Below are 13,989 nucleotides of genomic sequence, written 5' to 3' on the forward strand. Positions count from 1 at the left end.
ACCATATGATCCTTCAACTTCATTCTGTTTTATCCAATGAAATTCAAAACACTAATTTGAATAGATATATGAACCTTTACGTCCATTGCAGCATTACTTACATAGCCAAGATATGGAAGCAGCCTAAGTGTACCTTGATAAACAAATGAAAAAAAATTATATATATATTTATATATATATATATATAAACTGGAATAATCCTGAGCTGTTGAAAAGAGTAAAATTTTGTCATTTGTGACAACATGGTTGGATCTAGAGGGTATTATGCTAAGTAAAATAAGTCAGACAGAGAAAGACAAATACCGCATAATTTCACTTATATGTGGAATCTAAAAAAATGAATAAATGAAGAAACAAAACACAAACAAACTCATAGATACAAAGAACAAATTGATGGCTGCTAAATGGGAGGGGATTTGTGTGTATGCAGGATGGTTGAAAAAGGTAAAAGAGTTAAAAGTTAGCCCTGGCTGGGTGACTCAGTTGGAGTGTCTTCCCATATACCAAAAAATTACAGGTTCAATCCCTGGTTGGGTTGTGTATAAGAGGTAACCAATCAATGCTTCTCTCTCACATTGATGTCTCTCTCTCCCCCCACTATTCTCCCCTCTCTAATCTCAGTAAAAACATATCTTGTGGTGAGAATTTTAAAAAAGTTAAGAAGTAGAAATTTCCAATTATAAAAATGGTCATGGGGATGTAAAGTACAGCAGAGGGAATACAGTCAGAAGTATTTTAACAACTGTGTATAATGTCAGATGGATATTAGACTATCAGGGTAATTACTTTGTAGGGTATATAAATTCCTAATTACTATGTTGTACCCCTAGAACTAATATAATATTTTATGTTAACTGTAATTGAAAAATTAAGTTAAAAACATAAAGTAGAAAGTATATTTTTAAATTGTTTTTTATATTACCACAGATAAGCTTCTGCTATTTCTGGTTGTGTGCACACAAATGCAGCCAACCTAAAATGTAACACTATCACTAAACATCCATGTACATTGGATCCTCTAGAACACAGACTACTAGCAAAATATTTTTATAAGACCAGTAGTTCTGGGGAAATAGTAAACTTTTTTAACTTAGTCATTTTAATAAGATAATGCCCTTCTAACATTGTTGCTTTTATTTATTTATTTGTATGTGTGTATGTGTGTTTACGGTAACAATTTTGCATATGTTTTTTTCTTCCAACTATCCATTAACAACCAAAGATGTGGAAATGTATAATATTGTCTGTGTAGAGTTAAAAATATATATAAAAGAAAAAGTAAATGTCTTAGAGATTTATTAACTAAAAATTCTGCTTTGTTACATTTGTGCACACTTCCCATTAAATGTAATGAGTTAACGAAAGTGCCATTGCCATTTATTTAAAGCTTATGTAGTACTATTTTCTGTGTTGGGCCTACAAACATCAGCAATAATAGAGTAGATATTGCCTGAGTAGAAGTTAACAGAATTGTAGCTTTGACTCTGTGTATGCGGTGCTACTAATTTTATGTGTCATAGCTATCAGAGATATTTCTAACTAATAAACACTGAATAAAAAGTCACTTGAACATTTGAACAATTGTTTTAATTATTTAGATCATGAGCACTTAGGATAAAATGAAATGTACTACTTATGAAGTATATCATGCATCTGAAACAATTAAAAGTTTCACTTAACTATCAATTCAATAATACTTTGTCAAAAGTAGTACTAGATACTCTGCCCATATATACACAGGTATAAAAAAAAATGGGTCTTTGCTTTAAATTTTGGACACTTTTAAAAATCACCTTCTGTATTTCCTTAAATGAAAATGAATACATAATGCTTGCCAAAGAATAAAGGATGCAGGAAGAGAAAGGGAGGGAGAGAGGAAGCACAAAATGCATGTAGGGGGAAGAGACCAAGACTTAATCTACCAGTTAGTTGATGCCCCATGAAAAAACAATATACCTAAACATTTAGGATGTTTAGAATTTTTCTCAAAATAATGGTTTATTTTATACATAATTATTAAGTAAACAAATATTTGAATTTTTATTCCTATAATAGATCTTCATGAACAAAATTAAAAAAAAATATTTTTCCAAGGCTATTTCTCATTTTAAAAAATTATCTAATCAAGAAAGCACATGTTAGTTTGAGAACAGCTTATTATTTAATTATTTTGACTATAATTTTTTAACCTCACCCAAGGATATATTTATTGATTATAGAAAGAGAAAAAAGGGTGGAGAGAAAGAAAGAGAGAGAGAGAGATCAATGTGAGAGAGAAATATTGATAGATCAGTTGTTTCCTGTACGTGCTCCCACTGGAAATCAAACCCTAAACCCTGAAACCTTTTGGTGTATGCAAAAATGCTCCAACCAACAGAGCCACCTGGATAGGGCTACTTCAGTACTTTTTAAACATATACCTATTAATACACACAGTTATACTACTAGCCTAAGTATCAAAATACTTATGGAAAAAAATGTTAATGTCAGTCACACTCTTTCTACAAAAGCTTCACAACAATACTCTAGTGTAATTAAGTCATTGTTCATCTCAAGATAGGATGTATACTCCTTTCTTTTCTAAAGCTTGTAAAATTATATGGGAAAGGTTGAGGAACGCAGCACAAGTCCACTTGTAGCATGAGGATAAAACATCTGACATGTTGATGATATGTGTGTAATATTACATGTTGTGATGGTTAATTCACCTTGGCTAAACACAATACTAAGATACGTGGTCAAGCACCAGGGTAGATGTGGCTGTGAAGGTGTTTCTTAGATGAGAGTAGCATTTAGATAGACTTTGAGTACGGCAGCTTTCATCCAATTATCTAAATGTCCTTTGAGGAAGAAGGAATTTTGCCTCCGGACTTCCTTCAGACTTAAGCTACAACTTTAGTGCTTCCTTATAACTCCAGTCTGTCACCTCACTTTGCAGATTTTAGATTTTCCAGCCTCCATAATTGAATGAATCAATTTCTTAAAATAAATTTTATATTTATATATGCACATTATTTTGTTTCTTTCCTCTGAAGAAATATTATGTGCCATTGAGTCAGCTTTCTCATGATTTTCCCAAAGCAGGAAAGCTTCAATTTGTTACTTTTGTCTCTAACAATGTTTTCGGCTTAATTTGCTCTAGAACGTTTGTTTACCTTTCTGATGATTCAAGGTATTAGTAGAATTCTTTTCTAGACCATGCATCAGATGAATTTTTTTCCCCAATCAGCCTTCCCTGTCCAACTTAAGCATCCATACATAGTAGAGTACATAGAACTCTGATAAATATGCAAATAGTCTTGCAGCATAGTATGCCCCAAAATTCACCAAGTAAATTCATAACACAGCCAGTTCAAAATTCAAGAAAAAAAAAAGGAAAAAAATTTCAAATGACTAGATTAGCATTTGAAATAATACTTCAAAAATTTCCTGTTCTTATTCTTCATATCAGTGATTTATTTTGTCTTAATATTTTGAGATATTCTCCTATATCAAATTGAATATACGAGGAGGTCTGTCCAGAAAGTATCCAGCCATACAATATGAAAAATAGAGACATTTATTGAAGAAGATACAAGATACAAGAAACATTGTACATAGGACAGTGATGCCTCAGTCCCTTTCAAATTTATGACCTTCTTGAGAAAATTTGGTTCATTGGTAACAGTTTGAATCAAGTCATTGGCAACTGCAGCATGATGCTCCTTCTGCTCTGGTAGCAGAAGCCACGAAATAAAATTTGCCACTACATGTTTCCTGCCAAAGTCCTGTTTCAAAATCTCAGATTCAACAGTTTTTGTCATCCCCAGATCAGCTTCCAGTTCTTGTACTGTCAGTCTCTGATCTTTGTTGAGGGTTGCAGTTCTTACATGTTCAACATTCTCATGTGTTCTGTTTGTTGCAGGCCTTCTAGAACATGGATCACTTTCAACAGATTCTCAGTCATGTTTGAAGCATTTGTGCCACACGTTTACTTGCATTGCACTCATTGCATTGTCCACAAAAGCCTTCTGAATCATCCAGATAGTTTCCACAGAGGAATGTTCAAGTTTACACAAAATTTGATGCAGATTTGTTTCTCTACTCAGTCATTTTCAATGCAATGACCACACAGTACACATGCTCACTAGATGTCATTTACTACCCCCACTGACTAATACAGTGAAATTGTCATTATTCACACATGTGCATTCTAGTCTACTCTTCTTGGCTGCCAGGATACCTCGATGTTGTGCAAACCATTCTCATTATATTAACAATGGATGGACTTTTTTCCAGACAGACCTCACTTTTACATCACACAACACCACTGTCCTTTTTTTTTTTTTTCTTTTTACATAAAAATGACTATTCAACCATAGGAATTCAACAAAATAAATAGTAAAGCTGGTTCTTAATTTTCTGAGGTAGAAAGCTTTTTAACAGATATACTTATAAATCAGAACTAATTAAAAACTACACATTTCTTTTTCAAGCACTATTATGAATATCTATGACAAACAGCAGAAATTATAAGTGAGCCCTGGCTCATGTGGCTCAGTGGATTGAGTGCTGGCCTGTGAACCAAAGGGTCACCAGTTTCATTCCCAGTCAGGGCATGTGCCTCGGTTCAGGCCAGGTTCCCAGTTGGGGGCGTGCAAGAGCAACCACACATTGATGTTTCTCTCCCTCTCTTTCTTTCTCCCTTCTTTACCCTCTATCTAAATATAAATAAATAAATAATCTTTTAAAAAAACTATAAGCAAGTATTAACTATCAATGAATAAAGTTATATGTGTATTTAATAAATATACAAACTTTTAAATTATATTTCATAACAATAATCTAGTCTCAATCACAATTTTATAGAGAGATGCATCTTCTTACTATTTAAGGAATACAAATTATTAATAGTAAAGAATAAATAAAATAATTTTAAAGCATTATATTTCTTACCACTACTATGAAAATGTATTAACTCACAACATAATTAAATATGTTTAGAAAAATTTATTTTTTTAGAAGACATTTTCAAAGAGCCTAATGAATAACATAAGTGAAAAGTACTTATAAACTAAGTATTATAGAATTAATGGTGATTAATACAATAAAAATCACATTGTTTTTAAAAATATATCTACCATTTTTGAGATGCAATAATTTCAAAAGAAATTTGAAGATCTATTCTTCTAGGACCAGTAGAGAGAGAGAGAGAACCATTAAATCATGTAATAATTTCTTTTCTAATTTTCATGTCTTATAAAATTTCCCTTTACTTTTCTCTGAAAAAGTTCAAATAAAATATTCATTTATTTATTAAACCTTGATTTGGAAACCAAATAAGAAATTGAAAATATTTTTATAGCTACTAATGTCAGTGGATTCTAGCTAAAGTCTACGAGGAATACAGATGCAGTTACAGTAAGGAACACACATGAATGGATTATCTGATATGCCTGTCATAGGTTTTGAACTCAGGTCCCATGATTTAAGGGAGAGTTTAAGGAGACAGGGTTTTGCCTTTAGATTGGATTGGTTGTAATGTCAGGAAGCGAGTTTAGTTCTGTGACTGTGCATCTTCTTATCCTGAATAAAAGAAGAGTAAAGTGAGGTTAAAACTGTAATAGGTAAAGAGGCAGCAACACTCACTTTAGCCAAAATAGAAGATTGCTCATTTTTGTGGATTGATAATGTTCATTGTCTTTGTTCAGGCATAAGTACAGATGATCTTGTTTTTGTCTTGAACCATATGGTCAGAGTGACTTCAATGATGTTGATATTCCCTGGAATTGTTTATGTTCCACAGGAGAACACCAAGGCCTGGCTGTCAAGTCCCAGATGTCCAGCAATGTCCCAGATGTCAGTGGTTGCTTTTCTCTTTCTCACTAATCTGCATAAAATTTCTCTCAAACAATTTTTATGTCCATATTCACATCCATTATCCTTAACAAGGATGAGAGGGGTCCTCAATGCCTTGGCTTAGCCAATTTATTCACAAAGATTGAGGAAAAGGAAAACTTCAGAGGCTCTACTTAATCAGTGTGATCCAGCCAACACTCATATATAAAATTGATGTTTAGTCTCATTATATGAAAAGGGTGAAACAGTTGCCTTCACAGTCTTCTCTTTTCAAATAGATTGCTGCTCCTACGCCTTTACTTTGAACTCTGCATACAAATGTGTGCGCACCTGCATGTGTATGCATGCAAGCACAAACAAACACACACTATCACACTATGATCCAACTCTAATATAATTATTTTATTTCTCCCAATGTAAATTCTTTTGCCTTAGAGAATCAGCTCATGAACTACATGTGATTAGAATACTTTGCTGCCATTGACCTGGTTATATTGCCCAATCCTCCTCCAAACTCTGAAAATATTCTGATTCACCATTCATTGGTTAGTTTAGAAGTCACACTTTTTTTCTTAATCTATTAAAGGAAGATCTACCAGAACAGGTCTCTCATCCCTATTAATTTAGAATTCATCAAGAGTCAATGTTAATTTAATATTAGGAGGAATTTAGAATCTTTTTTAAAAATTTGATTTTATTTATTCACCTTCAGAGAAAGGGGAAAGGAGGGAGAGAGAAACATCATTGTGCAAGAGAAACATCAATTGGTTGCCTCTCACATGCCACTAACTGGGGACCTGGCCCACACCCAGGTATCAAACTAGTGACCCTTCAGTTTGCAGGCTGGCACTCAATCCACTGAGTCACACCAGCCAGGGCAAAACTTTTTAATGTGAAAACATTTTCACATCTTTTCCAACCTATGGCTATTTACATACTTTATGGAGGAATACACAATAATTATAACTTTAATTGCCTGATTTTACCTATCTTCTCCTTTTAATGTTTAAACTTAAATGAATTGGGATTTTAGTCAAGTGTATAATTCTATAATTAATCATCTATACATTTCATTATGTGTTTATCACCCAAAGTCAAATCTCCTTCTGTCACCATGTATTTGACACTCTATCATCTCCCCCCACCCATCCTTCCCTTCTGATAACCACAATACTGTTGTCTGTGTATATGAGTTTTTGTTTGTCTGTCTTGTTTGTTCATTTGTTGCTTTCAATTTTATATCCCACATATGAGTGAAATCATTGCTACATTATTCATAGTGGCCAAGACATGGAAACAACCAGTGTCCTTCCATAGATGATTGGATAAAGAAGATGTGGTACATATATGCAACTCAGTTACAAGAAAAAATGAAATACTATCATTTACAACAACATGAATGGACCTTGAGAATATCATGCTATAAAACATAAGTCAGATAGAAAAAGTCAAGGATTACCTATCTTTTCAATGTAACATTGATATAAAGGATAATATATCTGACTGAGTATTGTTCTGCCCTCACATTGATCAGTCATCATTATTCTTTGATAATTTCTGAGTTAATGATAATCAGTGATCATGGCTCTTTAATTTTGGCTTACATCATTTTCGTTTTCTTTTGAAACATAAAATATGTAAACCTATAGCCTAAAAGAAGTGATAATTGGAAAGAAAATATCAGAGGATTTCCCTTTAATAGTATTATCATTAAAATACAGGAGAAATTATTTTTGGTCCCTGCATAGAGAATCCAAAATGTGATACATAAAAAACACGTATTTAGCACTCATATTTTCTCTCTTTGTGTGTTTTTTTTTTATTTTTATTTTTCGTGGGAATATTTTTCCTATATATATTTGACACTACCAATAATTAATGTAAAATTAGTTTAAAATCTATATATGCAAAAAATCGATTGACACAAGAAGAGCTTTCTGACAAAAGTAGACCACAACAGTATAATTTTTAACCCTTTGCTGTAGGTTTTACAAAAGCTTGTTAAAATAGTAATTTTTGGAAGAAGAATTATAGTAAATTTTAGAAACTATTTAGCTATTAGAAAGATTATATGGAAAGAAACATAAAAACACATTTGTTATTGTCTCCAAATAAAGAAATACACTTAAATAAATAGAAATAAAAATATTACAGTTATTGGTTACAAGTAAGTTTTACACATGTTACAGGCTGGGGTAAAAGTAGTTTTACAATTGTGAGTATGTGAAACACAGAATTTATTCTTGTATTATTATTTATTAATTTTTGAGTTATTTTCCATATGCACAACTATATACGTACTTTTGTCCCACCCTATGTACTGTGTAGGTGGAAGAAAGATCTTTAAGCAAGATTATAGAACATATATTTCATCATTATTTATTTCACCTTACATATGTGTGTGGACTCAAATACATATGCATACTCAAATTTATATATATTAAATAATATATATTTTTAAAAGTTTTTTGAGTCAAATTATAAATTGCTTAGCTTTTATATATTACATCTTAAGGTATCATGTACATATTCTATGGAGTTCCTTCAAAAAATAAAATTGGAACTACCTTTTGACCCAGCAATTCCACTGCTGGGAATATATTGTAAGAATCCCAAACACCAATTCAAAAGAATATATGGGACTTCCGGCCAAGATGGAGGCTTAGACGGACACGCTAGGTCTCCCTCTACAACTAGAGAGGAATACAACTACTTCAAAACAAAGGATAACTAGAAATTCCAGAAAATAAAACTACATGGAAGCCCAACATATGAAGTTATAAACCAGCGGTGCCATTCGGGCAGGTAAGAGTTAAAGAGGGCAAAGCTGTTTGCGGTCAGCGACGGGGCGGCGAAAAATCCCGGCGGCAGTCAAGCCCCTGGCAGTGCGGACCCCAGCGCTGGGGAGAGCGGCCACCGCATCGCCTTGAACAGTGAGGCCCAGGGGGGCGGGAGGACGGATCCCGGTCTCCTAGCTGAATAACTGTGTGAATCCATTTTGGACCCCCGCCCCCAAAGAAAGAAAGCACCACAGGGCTGCAAAATAGGTCTCAGACAGGCGCCGGTCGCTGACTTGTGACGCCAAATGGCGCCGGTCGCTGGGTCATTACGAGTACACAGGCACTGCCCCCGACAGCCGGCCCAAGAAAACAAAACACATCTGTCAAAATGTGGCAGACAACTATAGAAATACCGGTGACACAGCTCACCAGGCAGCAGATAGAGAACCTGACAGATGAACAGATAAGAAACCTGTCAGAGGCTCAGTTCTGGGCCATTGTTATCAGGTGGCTTACAGAATTCACAAAAGAGCAGGAAAAAGATAAGAAAGAAGCGAAAAACTTTCATAACGAAAGGAACAAAACCGCATACGAGACAGATGGTGAGGAACAAAAATCCAGAGTTCATTTCAACAAACTGGAATATGGAGAAGGAACAAGCAGTCAGCCAATGCAGCAAGAGGAAATGGGAAGCAACAATGAGAGGATCAGAAACCTCTGGGACGGCTATAAAAGGCCCAACATAAGAATCATTGGTTTGCCAGAGAATGAGGAAGATGAACTAGAACTTGAAAAATTGAGTGAAAATATAATAAAGGAGAACTTCCCAGACTTGGGGAAGGGAATAGACTTGCAGGTCCAGGAAGCAAGGAGAGTTCCCAAGAGACTGGACCCAGGGAGAACCACTCCAAGACACATTATAATCAAAATGTCAAAAATTAAAGATAAAGAGAGAATCTTAAAAGCAGCAAGAGAGAAGAAAAGAATTATGTACAAAGGGGTCCCAATTAGACTATCAGCTGACTTCTCAAGGGAGACCCTACAGGCAAGAAGGAACTGGCAAGAAATATTCAAAGTAATGAAAATCCAAAACCTACAACCACGAATACTCTATCCAGCAAAATTGTCATTCAGAATAGAAGGACAGAGAAAGTGTTTCCAGGACAAAATAAAACTGAAAGAGTTCATTAGATCCAAACTACTGTTATATGAGATGTTAAAGGGACTGGTTTAAAAAACAGAAGCTAAGGAGATGAAACAAAGGCAAACTAAACAGGCAACGAGAGTGGAAAAGGAACTGTGGGTACGGGAAGCATATTGGGGGGAGGTCAACAGGGAGGGGGAATGGGGAAAGGGAGGGAGATGATATAGGAATTGGGGATCAAGGTAGGAGGGAATGGAATAGACGGAGAGAGGTTGGGAGGAACTGTATGCACAACTAATGGACATAATCTAAAAGGGGGGGACAACTGGAGGGAGGGGGGCCACCGGGTGGAGGGGAGCAGAGGGAAGGGAAATTGGCACAAATGTAATATTTTAATCAATAAAACACATTAAATCTGAAAAAAAAAAAGTGAATTGAACATCCTAGAAGGGAGGATAAAGTCAATCATCTTTCTGTGAATTCTCAGTCTAATGAATCCAGATATTAACATCTAATTTGTGGGGAGAAATAAATTTCTACAGAAAATACTAGCACCATAGCTGTTGAACAAAGAAATCTAAAAAAGGCATTTATAATAATTCCTAAGTGAGCCATAGCTGTGACCAGAATCCTGTAAATATTGAATTGTTTTTTATAAAATTATTTAGCTATGTTAAATTGTACATGCTGAAAACACTAACAGAATTTGGGGACTTTGAATGGAATTTCCCAGACCATGGGAAAGAATGCCATAGTTCAGCATCGTAACTGCCAGCTGTGGATTGATGCAGAATTACTTTAAGGCTGAACAAGTATTTAGTTTGGTGAGTGTAGAGCCACGTGTTGTGGAGGATCTCTGAAATTCAGGGTTCAGATTCAGGGATAATCCTAGTGTAGGGAAAATGGAGTCAGTCAGGCTCCCTCACTGGGATATCCAGGCCACTGTAACTCAGCAGTACTAGCTAAAAACCTGCATGTGCAGAACACTCACCATTATATAACCAGTAATGTCATACTCTGGCATCCAGCCAGCTTTGTCTACGCTTAGTATATAAGGGAGTCAGGACTGTCCACTGGCATGGATTGCCCCACCCTGGAATAAAGTCTTGTCAGATATTCCAACAACAACAAAAATAGAATATATGTACCCCTATGTTCAGAGCAACATTATTTACAACAGCCAAGATCTGGAAACTGCCCAAGTGCTTATCAGTATATGAGTAGATAAAAAATTTGTGATACATTTACACAATGGAATACTATGTGGCTATAAATAAAGAAGGAAATCTTACCTTTTGCAACAGCATGGGTTGACCTAAAGATTATTATGCTAAGTGAAATAAGCCAGTCAGAGAAAGACAAATACCATATGATCTCACTTATATATGGAATCTAATAAAATAAACTGAAAAACAAAATAGAGACAGAGGCATGGACCTATGGAACAGACTTCTAGCTTTCAGATGGGAGAAGGGAACTGGATGAAAGAAGGTGAAGGTTAATACCAAAGAGGATGAATGAGTAACGCATAGACACACACAACAGTGGGGTGACAGCCAAAGGGAAAGGGGGTGGGGATGAGTAGAGGTGGGCAAAATAGGGTAAATTGGAACATCTGTAATAACCTCAACAATAAAAAAGTTTAAAGAAATTTCTGTAAGACTTTGAATTCAGAATATTTCCAGGTTTGTTTTATCATTTTACTAATACTTTCATGTTAATGTGTTTATACCCAAGGCTTGTGTTAGTTGCTTCCTTTGAGTTGCACATTATACTTGTATTAATATGAATCTATAAATATAATATTTAATAACATTATATACATAAAATAACAAGTCCATGTAGCCTAAAAAGGTTTTAGAATATTATTTTTATAATAAAAGTACATATAAGAAGAGATTTCTAATACCAAATATTTAGTTTGTCATTGATATGAGTCAATATATTTTACAAAGAGAAAGAGTATTTGCTAATCCAGAAAAGTGTTAGGTGGGGATTTACTAAGACACCTTCTTCTGTTTCAGTGCACGAAAAAGAAGGTAGTTTAATTACTTAAATTGTTTTCAATTCTGATCTACATCATGCATATTCTATCATAAGATGCATTTAAGCATGCATATTAAAAATTCCTGAGCCGTGCTTTCCTGCTCCTGTTGCAACCTCTAGTGCCACCGGCTACCTCAATTTTGGCCACGTACCTGTGAGTTCCAAGGGGACCAACCTTGCACTCTTCAGCAGCAGCTCATGCCAGGACCTGTCCCAGCTTGTCCCCGACTGGCTGGGCCTGGAGCTGGGCACGGTGGCCAACAAGAAGTTCAGCAACCACGAGGCCAGTGTGGAGACTGGTGAAAGCGAGAGCCGGGAAAATGCCTGCATCACCCAGAGTGGCTGAGGAGAGATCAAAACAACCTGATGGAGCTGCTCATTATGATCAATACCTGCAAGACTGCATCATCATCCAGGACGACTGCCGTGATTCTGTGTTTTCCATACGCCTGCCAAGATGAAAAGGACAAGAGTTGTGCTCCGATTTCTGCAAAACATGTGGCCAATATGCTCTCGGTTGCGGGGCAGATCATGTCATCACCATGGGCTTCTCAAATCCAGGGCTTCTTCGATGTTCCCGTGGATAATTTGTACGTGGAGCCCACGGTCCTTCGGTGGATTCAGGAGAACATCACAGATTGGAAGAATTATATCATGATTTCCCTGGATGCAGGTGGAGCCAAAAGGGTCACGTCAATTGCGGACAGTTTGAATGTGGGATTTGCCTTAATTCACAAAAAGAGGAAGAAGGTGAACAAAGTGGACCGGATGGTCCTGGTGAGCAATGTGGAGGACCACGTGGCCATCCTCGTGGATGACATGGCTGACACGTGGGGCACAACCTGCCACGCTGTGGACAAGCTGCTCTCGGCCGGAGCCACCAAAGTTTATGCTATCCTTACCCATGGAATCTACTCTGGGCCAGCTATTTCCAGAACAAATAGTGCCTCTTTTGAGGCTGTTGTCACAAACACTGCTCTGAGATACAGATTATTAACATTTTGATGATAATGGCTGAGGCTATCCGCCAGACCCATAACAGTGAATCTGTGTCTTACCTGTTCAGCCACTTCCCGCTGTAAATCCAGGATGGGAGCATGGGGCAAGCCTGCTGGTTTCTGATTAGTGTGTTTTTATCTGAATTTTTTAGCTTTAGAGCTCAGCAATTAGAATACAAAAGCATCAGATCTTTGAATCCTCCAAGATCCATTGTTTCCCCCTTCTATAGCTCAAGATCATTTACTTCCAGTTTTGGGGGAGAGAGATGGTTATTCAATCTGTGAACTGTCATCTTGTTTTGATAGGTGACTTTTTCTTTTGTCTTGTCAGTACTTGAGGCCACAGCATTTACGTACATAATTGCATTGTTGAAGTTTCTAATTTATATATTTCAGGGTTGCCAAAGGTGACTTTAGGATAAAGACTTCTATGTAGATATATAATGATAATGCCTGTGGACATCTGAATAAAACCATGTATAGAATGAAAGCTTCTAAGAACACCTTGAAAATTTATAATAGTGTGAATTTTTATTTTTTTTTAGCAGCTGGGTTTCAAATAAACCATTGTGGTTATTGACTAATCGTATCATAATTTTTTTCTTTGCCATAAACAAAAAGGTGTATTTTTGTGTTATACTAAATGCATATTTAAGCATCATTAGTTTTAATTTTTCATGTTTGTTAGCTTTTTATAATCAGAAGCAGCAAGTCTACACAACTGATCATTTGAACTAAAGCCACTACATGAAAAATGTGGGTAAGAAAGACCTACAAAAAAAAATACAAACAAGTAAAAATTTGTTCCTCCATTAAAATAATATCCAAAAAATATTCCAGGGTGATTGTGGAGGGGAAGATTGCTTTCTCCACAAGGTGGCCCTTGATAACATCCCACCCGAGGTGCCCCCCTGACACTGGCAGAAGGCACACCTTGCCTCTTTGTGAATTTTATTATGTGCACATTGATGCACAACCAACTGAATTCTTCATCCCCAGAAGAAGAGAATTTGCCTACATAGAATAATAAATAACATGTCCCTCCTGTTGAATTTTAAAACTTGAAGAGAATAAACTAAGTTCTGTAGATGGAAAAGTAAAATCTATTGAAGTTATTAACAAATAGAGCAGCTGTTAAGATTTCAAAGTTCACTACAGCAGAGGTGGAATCGAAGGTAAAAAG

General features: G+C 35.7%; 1 pseudogene; it reads left to right on the forward strand.

The window, feature by feature from the left end:
* Positions 1-12,576: 12,576 nt before the first annotated feature.
* LOC150021282 (ribose-phosphate pyrophosphokinase 2 pseudogene) lies at positions 12,577-12,890 on the forward strand (annotated as a pseudogene).
* The last annotated feature ends 1,099 nt before the right edge of the window (positions 12,891-13,989 follow it).

Source organism: Furipterus horrens, unplaced genomic scaffold (assembly GCF_987537825.1).
Source record: "Furipterus horrens unplaced genomic scaffold, mFurHor1.1.pri manual_scaffold_1, whole genome shotgun sequence".
Lineage (NCBI taxonomy): Eukaryota > Metazoa > Chordata > Mammalia > Chiroptera > Furipteridae > Furipterus > Furipterus horrens.